Below are 13,742 nucleotides of genomic sequence, written 5' to 3' on the forward strand. Positions count from 1 at the left end.
AATTTTAACAAATTTTGTTCTAATGCATTGCTGAATCTGGCTTTCATGTACTACAGGAAAGTGACGCCGATTCACAGAGAACAGAGATACACGAAATGTCAAAATTACTTGTCTGCTACTTTTTTGACACAAGAAATATATGCCAAATTTTTTTTAGCATATTCTTATGATGTTGATACCGCGCATAAGGTCTTAATAATAATGCAGTTCAGGAACGCAACATCAAAACCAAGAAGAATTAAACAAGGGGTGCAACAGGGTGGTGTCCTATTCCCACTTTTGTTTAACTTCTACATATCAAAGCTACCTTCGCCACCAGAAGGAGTCACTGTCGTTACCTACGCTTTGACTAATATTTCAAAAGCCGAAGCCAAGGTTGTTTTTGTTGTTGTTGTAGCAATGCTTCGCCCCACCTAACAGCCGCGACCGATAACAAATTGTCATCAATATCCTCTCGCTTCCCAAGTCAGTCGGTTCTATGTACCGGAGCGACTCGGGATTTTTCCCGACCAAGGACTTTCATTTCAGTGTGACCCCATTTAATTTGTTTCCTCCCTCCCACAAATTGTCATCCTCCTAGCAGCTCCTTTCAGCAGGACTGCTCCATACTTTCTTACTCCGGGAAGGCATCGAATGCAATCCGGGCACGTCTCGTGACCCCGGTCCTGAGAAATGGTTTTGCTGCATCTGTCGGAAAATAATCTTTTTAGGACGGTCATATTCTGTTCAGTGTGTCTCGTGCAAGGGATGGTTGCATCGGACTGGTGGTTCTGGGCTTGATCCCAAAACCCGATGTCCACGTAGCTTTTATAAATCTCTTGTGGCCCCTTGCTGTTCACGCCCAAGGGCGTCCCGTAGTCTACGCCTAAGCGCCCCCACTACCTTCCAGCAGCCCCGCTGCTCAGCAAGCCACAACAAGTACCCGCTGCTGCTCGCGCGCCACGGCGCCAACAACTCAAACAGCTGACACCACTCATAACGACTACCTTCGTAGTAGAGCTGGTAGCAATGCTGAGCATCAGCCCCTGCCCCCGTCTTCTCCCCCCTCTTTTCCGGCAGCAATCGTGCAGGTCAGGAAAACAGACTCTTAGTCCCTACCTCCGTTTACACCGTCTGCCAGCACAGAATATACAGGTTTGCGACATCCGCCCAATGCAGCTCCTGCCTTGGGTTGTGCCACTTTCCTAGATGTTCTGGTCTCCGCGACGGCAACCCCCCGACGGGTTTCATCGCGCCATGTTGCCAGGTCGCAAACCCAAATCATCCGGGTACCCCCAACGCTTGCCCAAGGACGCCCAGTCCCAGGGCCACAACAGCAATTGCGTCCTGGCCTTCCACAACCCAGGCGTAGTCACCCGTCACTTGCCCTGGAAGAAATTACAGGCCTGCCAAAATACTGCTCTCAGAATCGCCACGGGCCAAAAACCTGGGCATCCCAACAGACATCTGATTGATGAACCAGCTCCGCCTAGGGTCTTAAGGAGTCATCTCCATAAGCATTTTGAGGAAATACGGCACCTGAGAACCCAGCCGTATGAAGTGAGAAAACACAAGCAGGTCCTTGGTGAACTCCATAAACAGCCGTCGGACCTTTATGCCGGGAATTGCCCAGTGAATCCAGTACTTAAAGAAAATTACCCAAAACTCGCGGAAGAGGAACGCATACTCCCCAGGGAAAAGCGTGTCACTCTTACTCAACTTCGTTCTGGATACTGTAACAGGTTAAACTTTTACCTATCCAAAATCAACCCCGACATACAAAATGTATGCCCCGCTTGCAATGTGTCCCCACATGGTCCACCCCTGTTGAAACGGCAAGTTTCCTTGGACTCCCGTTAGAGGATATTGATGACAATTTGTGATCGGTCGCGGCTATTAGGTGGGGCGAGCATTGCTACAACAACAACAACAACGAAAAACAAGTTACTTTACATGTCTACGACAAATTTTCACGAATAAGATCTGCAATTACGTACGATAAAAATAATAAAATAACAAGTTTAAGAATGTTTGCGCATATAAAACATAAGAAACTCGAGTTACTTAGTTTTGAGCTTGTTAACGAAATAATGACTTTAGAGAAATTACTTTCGAGGCTTGAATCAGAAGCCGGCAAACGCAAAATTAAGCAGGTTGAATGGCCTAAAAACGATATTTTGTTCGAACATTATACTATTACAAATTTCAAAAATATTGGAAATAAAATTTTAAAATCTTTAGAAATTATTTTAACAGATCCAGTGGAGACAGTAACAGATGAAGATACAAAATTAAAACTTATGAAAATTTACCATAATGATCCCATTTCTGTTGGACATTGCGGAATGAAAAGACTTTACGCAAAACTGCGAACAAAATTTTATTGGAAGAACATGACTCGTGATATATCGAAATATATCAAAAATTGTAAAGATTGTCTTTTAAACAAGGTTAAACCTAAAACAAAAGAAAAACTTTTTTTAACACCAACTCCATGTAAACCATTCGATTTAGTAGTAATTGACACAATAGGACCCCTACCTGAGTCCAAATATGGTAACAAGTTCGCACTTACCATGATTTGCGACATGACTAAATACCTGGTAACAGTCGCTGTGCCAGACAAATCGGCAAAAACAATCGCTTCAGCAATTTTTGAAGGATTCATTTTAACATGCGGCACAATGAATGCCATAAAATCTGATCTAGGTACAGAACTTAAAAATGAATTATTTGCAGAATTAACTAAACTTTTAAATATTGAACATAATTTTTCAACTGCATACCATCACGAAACTGTTGGCACAATAGAACGTAATCATAGAGTTTTTAATGAATACTTACGTGCATATTTAAAAGATACTTTTTCTGATTGGGATGTTTATTTAAAGTACTTTACTTTCTTACACAATACAACATTCAATACTGTTTTCGACAACAAATTCACTCCATTTGAACTAACATTTGGTAGGAAGCCGGTGTTACCAAACGAACTAAAAAAAGAAACCATTGATCCAATATATAATGTAGAGAATTACGCAAAGGAAGTGAAGTACCGTATGCAGAAATCACATGCATTAGCAAAAGAGCTCATAAATAAACATAAAGAACGTAATAAATTGTATTACGATAGAAATATACGTCCTTCAGACATTGCATTAAACGATACGGTCCTAGTAGAAAAAGAACCGCGCGATAAACACGCAAGCATTTACGAGAGTCCGTATGTAGTTAAACAATGGATGGCGTAAATGTTACAATTTATAACAGAAAAATTAAAAAATCAAAAAAAATCCATAAAAACCGTGTACAAAAAGTAGCATAGACCATTTTTCATACGTACACTAAACGGTACAAACAAATTCTATTTTATTAACTTAAAAAAAAAAACGATCCAAATTATATAATTATAAGTTTTTCACTTTCTTATTATTATCATAAGCATATATATGCACAACATACAAAATAATTATTAATTAAAGGCAAAAAAAAAACAAAGACTATATTATAGTTGATAATACTTAAAACTTTACACCAAAAACTTTAACTAATAGTACAAAATACATTAAAAAAAAAAAAAAAAAAAAAAATGAACTGAAGTTTGTATCAATATTTTATACATAATCTCTATGTACAATATATTATATCATATAACTAATATTTGTATAGTGCAATGCAATGGAAAAAAAATATCTTTTTGAATAACATTGTATAAATAAACATAATTATCGTTAATTACAACTATTTTACATATAAACTATTTCCATAAACTGTCAATTGGATCATCAGCTGATGAATATTAGATTTTATTCATTTAAAATGTCCTACACTAATGAACGAATTTAAAATGAAAAGGGGAGGAATATCTACCTTTAAAGGTTAAATTCGTTCATCAAAAATAAAAATAATTTTTTCTCTGACTCCATTCCGAAATTTCAAATTGTACTAAATTTTTACTTAATAAATTTACATCGTCATTTTCTTAATTTTGGGCAAGAAGATGCCGGCAGAATTGATCACCCTGACGACTTCTTCTTTTCCAAAAGAAGGGTGATGTAATGGCACCTTTAGTCAACCAATGTCACCACATCAAACGTAAGAAAATTCAACCATGCGTCAAGCATTAAACTGCATCAGCTGATCAGATTCTAATTGAATGCAACCCGGCGTGAGCTTGGCTCGGCCATTATAAATTTTTGACTGAAAGGTAAAGACCAACTTTTTATATACAGTGCGAGCAGCATATCTGCACTTAACAAATTTTACATACAATCGAGTTCTTGTGAATATATAATAAAGTATAGTCAAAGTATCTACGCACAAATGTGAATAAACACTTTGTATAGTGCGAATACATCAAACAATTGAAATCTTTTATTTCGGGAAACATTTGGGATGTCTCATGGTGGAAGGGTAATTTACAATTCAACTGCAAATATATAATACAATTCTATTTGGACACAAGTGTTTTTTTATTTTGTATGCAGTGCAATTTCAATAATAATATGTTAATTTTAACAAATTTTGTTCTAATGCATTGCTGAATCTGGTTTTCATGTACTACAGGAAAGTGACGCCGATTCACATAGAACAGAGATAAAAGAAATGTAAAAATTTCTTGTCTGCTACTTTTTTCACACAAGAAATATATGCCAAATTTTTTTTTTAGCATATTCTTATGATGTTGATACCGCGCATAAGGTCTTAATAACCGGTTCTGAATATTTACTTTTCCAACTAATCTTCATCGCTGTTATCTGCATGTTCATCACCGGCGTGCTCATAATCATCGTGTTCATCATCATCGTCGCTATCGTGGTCATAGTCATAACGTGCATTATAGTGATAATGTTTTGCATGACTTTCACCATCATCGTGATCACGTACATCGTAATGATGGTGATGTTTATCATTATGAATTTCACCATAGTCGTGATCATCATCATCATCGTGTTCATTATCATCATCATGACCATTATCATGGCGTACACCATAATGTCTTTCATCATAATCGTCCTCATCATCATGGTGTACATGGCCACGGTTTGCATCTCTATGTTCCATTTCATGGTGCCCCTGCCGCCAATCTTCGCGTATTAAATCGGCTGCCTTTTCAGCAATCATAATTGTGGCCGCATTTGTATTCGCACTTGGAACCTTTGGCATAATGCTCGCATCAACTACACGCATGTTACCACAGCCGGCTAAACGTAAACGTGGATTAACACAGCCCGTTTTATCCTCTTCAGGTGCCATTCTGACCGTACCAGTCAGATGATATTGTAACGAATTTACTTGCAAATCCTCTTATTTGCCCTTTTGCTAGGTTCGTATCGCTAAACTGTTGAATAAATAACTCAAATATTGAATAATGGAAAAATGGCCTTTATTAAAATACTTCACAATAACACTCAAACTGTGCAACGAATAGCTTAATAACCAAACTGATAGCTTAAAGGAAACTGACTTTCAAAATAATACTGCTATTGCTCGCTAGATATCGTCTTAGTCGTAACTGCTTGACAACTCAAATCAAACTGAATTCCAGGGCCTCTACATCTGCGGCCTTTTATACTCTCTGGTTTCCTCGTTCGCATCTTCTAGAATCTACTAGCATTGTCCATGAGCTCTCAAACTTCTCAGCTATAACTAAAATTGCACAATTTTATACATCTTCTAGGCGCTTCCAGAATCTACTGGTCCAGTAGCTCTCAAACTTCTCAGCTGTAACTACAATTGCACAATTTTTATAGTTTTTCTCATTGCATACTTATAGGAGTATCTCAGATATATGCATGTGTTAGTGCATTGACTCTCCGCTGCTCGTATATGTACATGGTACATATATGTAGACACAGTTATTGTTTCGTTTATGTAGATACGTAATGATTGAATTATTGATGTGCATTCACGTCACTGCTTAGCATCGGCTTAGAGACGGCAGCACTCCTTAGTTTTGCTAATATTCGTAACACTGCCCTCCACCTAAGTCTGATCGTCCCGATCAGACAAATCTCCCGATCTAAACGCTGCTAGCATCTCCAATTGTACCACTCTTCTACATCGAGGTTTCCCAATGGTTTGTATGCGGTAGATGGTGTCACTGATCTTCTTCACAACTTTGTACGGGCCTTCCCAACTGCACCGAAATTTGGATGGAACACCTTTCTGTCGGTGGTGGTTGTATAGCAGTACCAAATCTCCCTCTCGGAAACCTTCTGAATTATTTTCCTTGTCGTACCTGTATTTCATCTTACTACTCATTATCCCGGATCGTTCCCTCGCACTCTGCTGCTGAGCCAATGAACTACTTCGTAGAGCTTGCGCTTGACGGATTGGTTTCGCATACTCAGCATCGTTCCCACGTTTCACAACAGTAGTGCGCTTTGGCTTGAAACTACCCTCGCATTTTTTCTGGGAAATTCGTTGCTTCGGTGTTGTGCGTCCATTAGGTTTTGTCAATGCCGGTCTTTTTCTCGCAGGTACTTTTAATTTCGCTTTTTTTGGCCCATTTGATCCATCAACCTTTACCTTTGACTTTCGTGGCCTTTGTCGCCTTTTCTCCACCAGTACTCGATTACCGCTGAAACCTTTTTCCAAACTGAAGTTAAGTGGTATGTCCTGGTTCTTATAGCGCATAATTTTTCTCCGCATATCGATCCCGATGTCATGGTCAACCAAGAAGTCCACTCCCAATATGACTTCATCAACGATCTCCGCCACAACGAATTTGTGTAGAACCATGACTTTTCCAATTAATACCTCACATACCACTTCGCCTTGGACTTGATTATACTCGCCTGTGACCGTACGCAACCTTGCTCCAGGTAATGACTTTACTCTCCTGTAGACCAAATCAGATCGAATCAAGGAATGAGATGCCCCCGTATCTACTGTCAGTACACGCTCTTTACCATCCACATTCCCTCTGATCGTAAGACTGTTTGATTTCCTTCCAATCTGCGACACAGATATCACAGGACATTCAATAGCCGGGGCAAGTTTTCGTTCTTTACATCCGACGCGCTCTTGCTCATTTCCGCCAGCTTTGCGTTTACGGCCACCCACATTGTTGGAACTATTAGGACCAAGATCGCAATGACGTGCAATGTGACCTGGGTTGCCGCACTTGAAACATTTAATAACTCCGGCATTCTTCTGTTGAGATCCCTTCAGTGCTTCCAAAATTGTATCTACCCACTCTGGCCTTTCTACTTCCACACGGCGTGCTTTGAAAACTGGCTTACTCAAAAGTGAGGCTGTTTCCTGAGTCAGTGCATGCGATACCGTTTCAGCAAATGTTAGTTTTGGATTCGCATATGTAGCCCGCTTCGTTTCCACATCTCGTATGCCATTTATAAAGCTCTGAATTTTTACTCTTTCGGTGTATTCCACGGGTGCGTCGGCATTCGCCAAATGTGCAAGCCTTTCGACATCTGACGCAAACTCCTGCAAAGTCTCATTAGCTTTTTGGTAGCGGTTTTGCAACTCTATTTTGTGTATCTGCTTCCTGTGTTCGCTTCCGTATCGCCTCTCTAGAGCGCTCATCAATGTTTCGTAGTTGTTCCGCTCTCCCTCGGGAATAGTCTGTAGGATTTCAGCAGCAGATCCTTTCAATGCCACGAATAGTGCAGCAACTTTATCTTCCGCACTCCAGTTGTTCACGGCTGCGGTCTTTTCAAACTGGATCTTAAACACCTGGAAAGAAACAGAGCCGTCAAAAGTTGGAGTTTTTACCTTCGTATTGCTTGCTGAAACAACAGGGCGAATTAGTTGCAATTCCTGTATACGACCTCTCAAAGCATCCGCCTCTGCCTCGAATTTTTCTTCAAACTGCGTTATTTTCTCGTCCATACGCGCTTCGAGTTTTGATGATATACGTGCCTCTTGCTCTTTCAGTTGTGTTTCCATCTTTGATGTAATCTGTGTCGACATTTATGAAATACGTGTCTCATGTGATTTCAGCTGGGATGCCATATATGTCTTCTGCTCTTCCAGTTGAGATGACATTTCGGATATACGTGTCTCCTGTGCTTCCATCTTGGATGCTATACGTGTCTCCTGCGATTCCAATTGTGATGACATATACGTTTTCTGTTCTTCTAGTTAAGATGACATATACGTTTTCTGTTCTTCTAGTTGTGTTTCCATCTTAGATGTTATATCTGTCTTTTGCGATTCCAGTTGAGATGACATGTTGGTGGATATTTGTGATGACATTTCGGACATTTGTGCCGATATTGCAGCCAATATCATGTTCAAGTCTGTGTTCGCCATTGTCTGCGGTGTTTCATTTTTCTCCTCCAATTTTGTTGTCTCATCGCCATCAAGATGAAAGACATACTCTTCCACGTCAATTCCTCCTAATTCCATTGCCTCTCGTAGCCGTGCTTGAAGTTCGATCTTATTGCCGGTTATATTTAATCCACGGTTCTCCAACTCTTTTTCAGTTGCTGGATCTTCAATTCACTGAACTTTGCCATGTCCAAGTTGTATTCCCAATCTTCGGAATTTACTCAACAATCCCACTTCTGACACCAATTGTAACGAATTTACTTGCAAATCCTCTTATTTGCCCTTTTGCTAGGTTCGTATCGCTAAACTGTTGAATAAATAACTCCAATATTGAATAATGGAAAAATGGCCTTTATTAAAATACTTCACAATAACACTCAAACTGTGCAACGAATAGCTTAATAACCAAACTGATAGCTTAAAGGAAACTGACTTTCAAAATAATACTGCTATTGCTCGCTAGATATCGTCTTAGTCGTAACTGCTTGACAACTCAAATCAAACTGAATTCCAGGGCCTCTACATCTGCGGCCTTTTATACTCTCTGGTTTCCTCGTTCGCATCTTCTAGAATCTACTAGCATTGTCCATGAGCTCTCAAACTTCTCAGCTATAACTAAAATTGCACAATTTTATACATCTTCCAAGCGCTTCCAGAATCTACTAGTCCAGTAGCTCTCAAACTTCTCAGCTGTAACTACAAGTGCACAATTTTTATATTTTTTCTCATTGCATACTTATAGGAGTATCTCAGATATATGCATGTGTTAGTGCATTGACTCTCCGCTGCTCGTATACGTACATGGTACATATATGTAGACGCAGTTATTGTTTCGTTTATGTAGATACGTAATGATTGAATTATTGATGTGCATTCACGTCACTGCTTAGCATCGGCTTAGAGACGGCAGCACTCTTTAGTTTTGCTAATATTCGTAACAATATGTTGTATAGGAGAAATATTTAAAGTAACAACGCCAATAATTATCGCTACGCTGCCCGTGAACATCACACTCTTCAATTGTGGGTAAGAGTAGGTTGGCATTCATTTTCGCATAAGCTGTGGTATTTAACAGGCTTTCCTGGTAGCGTATTGCGCGCAATAAAGTAGCTTCATCTTCTGGCGCACTTAGAAAATTGTGCGTAATTTTAGGGGCACCTTGTAATCGGCGCTTCGTAGACGAATATTACCCACAGACTTTGGGTGTGAAAGAACGTTGAATATACCTAAAACATCTGCAACGTCAAGAGCTTTGTTAAGCTGAGCTTTTAAATCCTTTTTAACGCTAAGACCATCCAAAAATATATTAAGACTAGCAAAATCGTCGCGTCGCATAATAAAATGATGAAACTGAACATCCGGATAAGGTCCATTGTTGAGGGTGTTAATAAATCCGGTTAATGAAGCGGTACCATGTGAAGATAATGACCCTCTCCGGTGTATAAGATAATTATAGGTACTATCTAAAGAGTCCAAAGTTGTACGTGGGCGCGGTACGTTTTCGTTTAGTTGAAAGAAAGTTGTCACCTGTACATGATCTTGCAGATTGTTTCCAACTGGTAAGTTGCGTACTAACGGTATACCCAGCTCACGTAAGTGTTGCTTTAGTCCTACACCGGATAACATCAGCAACTTTGGGGACTCAATAGCCGACAAAACCAATTCCTTGCCAATTTTCACTTGCATTTTATATATGCCACGCAGCACAAAGCTAACTGAGTGCACATTTTTACCGCTTTTATCAAAATTTAATTTAGTAGCGAGAGCATTTTTGATCACATGAAGGTTGGGTCTTTGCGCCACCTTAGAAAGATATGTTTTGCCAGTGCTCATTCGACGTCCATCTTGAAAAGTTCCCGGTATTCTAGAATAGCCTGTTTCATTGCCTTCACTAAATTCACGTACACGTTGTATACCCAGTTCAGCGGCGCCTTGAAAAATCATTTCTTCTATGTCTTCATCATTCACTGGAAAACTATTAAGCACTACATAGCCTTGTGGATGCGTTTCATTGCCAATTGGCCTTACAGCACGTTCAAAATAAGGTAGAACATCGTTCCAACCCCAACCTTTGTTACCATCCTGCACCCAGCGATCATAGTCTCGACGATTACCACGTACGTGAAGCATAACATTTATAGCACCGGTGCCGCCTATCATTTTACCACGTGTTGAATAACAGCGTCGGTCGTAAAAAGCCCAACAAGCTTTACTGCTATACTCAGTTAGGTAGTTCCATGTAGCGTTTGTATGTTGTATGGTATACAGCAAGTTTAGTATCTATAATGATTGTACATATAATTGCAATTAAAAGCATATCTAAAAGACTTTATACCTCAGATTCTTGTGGCGGATCACCACCTGCTTCTAGCACCAACACCTTCCAGTTCGGATTCTCGCTTAGACGACTTGCTATCACTGAACCTGCTGAGCCAGCACCCACGACCACGAAATCATAGGTATCTAATCCATACTTTAGTGCTTGATCCGCGTAGTCTGGTGGCCATAACTCGGGTGGTGAAATAGCACATTGTGCGGCGAGGAGAGCTTGCACGAGTGTGCCAAACATTGTGCTGAATGTGCCCACACTTTGAGACGCGCATTTGGCTTCCAATAATGCAGACGACATTGTGAATGGTTTTTTCCGGTATTGTTTTAAATTTATTTTGTTTAATGTTTGAAATTTAACACATCCGTTAGCATTTCATAACAAAAATTATGGCATTTTAAAAATAATTATTTTGTCATATTCACATTCACTAGTTGTTAAGTTTCAGCAGTTCATAATTCAATCTCAATTGCGAATAAATAGTTTTTAAGTAGTTGATTTGTTTCGCTGGTTTGTACATTTAATTTGCTTTGACGTAATCGACACTAAAGCTCTCGATGCCACTATCCATAGTCCTACACTAACGCGACTATCGATGGTTAAGGATAAACCATCGTAAGTTTTCTAACAACATTGAGTCCACTTCCCTCGTGGGTTATAGAGAGAACAGTCCAAAGTTTAATTCAAAATTGAGACCACATCCCTTCTAACTTGACTTTCTATCGTCTTCCCAAGTAATTTTTGACTTCTGAGTTGGCAGCTTTCAACAGTATAATCCAGAGGTGCACAATTCTAGCATAACTTCTTATACACATATGCAGCATTTTTTGTAATGGAATGTGTATACAAGGAGAGTGGTGAGGAGGAATTTGTGCTTGCAGTACAAGCGAAAACTGCTCGCTCTGCAGAATCTCAGTTGCTATGCTCACACGTTTTTTGTAGTGATATGTGTGTACTAATTCTCAGTTGCTGCGCTCACACGAAATATAGATCAATGGTTACCAAACCTGAAACTGTGGCTGTGTTAGTAAACGCGATGATCGCACAAATCGGAACTTCGCGCCGAAATACTTATTAGCGAAATGTATTCAAGTACGGAAACAACCGACACCAACTTTCGATGTTGATACACCGCTTGTTCAGCGATTATCAAACCAAAAAGAGCGAGACCTTGTGTGAAGTGAGCGCGAATAATTATTTCACTAGCTGACCGCTGTTTTTTTTCATGTGGTAGTCACAAGCAACTTCTAACATAGGAATGCCTTAACTCAAAACAAAGGATTATTTTTGACATTACTTTGCTTTTATTTATTTGCAACCACGTTGGCCGTTTGAAAGAGCTTTTCACTATATTTTTTATGGCTAATCTGTAAAAGCTAAACTCAACTGAATTCTTAAACCTAGAACTCAATATAAAGTTGCAGTGTAAAAAATAATTCCAAAAACTGATATCTATCAATAGCAAGTCAACCAACTATCGCTGATCCGGACTTCCAACAGTTTGCGAACTCTAGTCGACACTTAAAAACATATTATCTAATCTTAGTACTTGAAGCTTGTTGACTTCTACTGCGATTCGATAGAATACTGACTATGTGCATCAAAAAGTTTCATCTTTTTATAACAAACTTGTTTTGTGTTATTGTTAGCTTAAGTTCTCACATAATTAATATTCCAATGCAGATTTAAATATGTGCTTCAATGTAAATTAATAATGCAGTGCATTTCTTATCAAGTGTGGGGTTAAGGGTATGTGAACGTCATTGCTATTGTCTATGCAGTGTACTTAGTTTTCATTTATCTATAGATATACAAAATAGCAATCATGTTAATGTTCACTTCTCAACATACGATCAAATTGATAAACTTCCAAGGTAGAAAGTCTAGCGAATGGAATTTCATTGATGAATGCTAAATTTCGTTGGAAAATGCTATGTCTGAATTAAAGTTCCTTTCAAAGCTTATAAGACTGCCAAATGAATTTGACCAACACCAACGTTTCCGTAAGGATTTGGTAGGACCTCCGCGAGCGATTCCAAACCAAAGTTGCTTTAAACAACGTGACTGCCTTTCGTGCGATTTCTTTAACCTAATGCTGGAGAGCACAATTCTAGCAGCAGATTGAAACCGTGTACCATCTATTATAACGACTTACAACTGTTGGTGTATGCTGATGAAATTGATGTCAGTGATCTTAACAAACGTGCCTTAAGTTCTGCCTACACTGGATTGAATAAAAATGCAAATGCATGTGGTTCTTGTCGTGATTGAGCACAAGACGAAGTAATTGCTGCCACTTCACTTGGCAGCCCCGTCAGTACTTTCTAAACTGTGTCAGCTTAGAAATCAAACATAAAATAACTCTTGCCAGCAAGTGCTACTTTAACTGAATAGGCAATTAAAAAGTAATGCCCTTTCTTGACTTAAAAAAATTACGCTCTATAAGTCTCTCATTATACCTGTCACGATGCATGACTCCAAATCATTGACGGTGTGGAGAGACGAGTGTTTGGGAGAAAAGTTCTCCGGAAGATTTTTAACACCGTCCGTGATGCTGAAGTATAAAGATGAGCTGTATGAGTTTTACGCGGCCATTTTCGCGAAACAGGGTCGTTTGTTATCGCGAAACATGGCACTCAAGGGGTTGACAAGCGCAATACAAAGCTTTATAGCTTCATAGCTTCCGCAACCCAAACCTCACCTGCGCGGGAATCTTTCAATCCATTTTTAACTAACTTTCCGGCTACCTAGAAACTTCTAACTTAGCACATAGTTTGCGAGTCGATGGCACTACAATTCGTGGAAAACAAAATGCCGCCAGGTGGCAGACGAATCGAGATAAACGAAAATCCCTGAACATCCCTGAAAAAACGGAGGGAATCTTGCGATCGATTTTTAGGTAACTTCCCGGTGGGCTCGATACCTGAAACTTAGGCCGTGAGTCAGAACCCGGTGACAGTGCAATATTTGATCAAAAAAGGTTTCGCTAAGTGGCGCATGGATCTAGATATTAAGAAAATTAATTTTGATTTGGGAATCTTTCAATCCATTTTAACTAACTTCGCGATGACCTAGAGACTTGAAACTTGGCACACAGTTCGAGGCTTGGTTACAATACAATTTATAGAAAACAAAGTTC

General features: G+C 39.4%; 1 protein-coding gene and 1 pseudogene across 1 annotated transcript in view; one reads left to right on the forward strand and one right to left on the reverse strand.

Annotated features, from left to right (window-relative positions):
- The window catches only part of Flo2 (flotillin-2), a 305,802-nt gene that overhangs the window by 80,138 nt on the left and 211,922 nt on the right, over nt 1-13,742 (forward strand). The window lies entirely within an intron of this gene.
- Nucleotides 4,515-11,708, reverse strand: LOC137247932 (glucose dehydrogenase [FAD, quinone]-like; annotated as a pseudogene).

This window comes from Eurosta solidaginis, chromosome 4 (genome assembly GCF_040869045.1).
Source record: "Eurosta solidaginis isolate ZX-2024a chromosome 4, ASM4086904v1, whole genome shotgun sequence".
Classification (NCBI taxonomy): domain Eukaryota; kingdom Metazoa; phylum Arthropoda; class Insecta; order Diptera; family Tephritidae; genus Eurosta; species Eurosta solidaginis.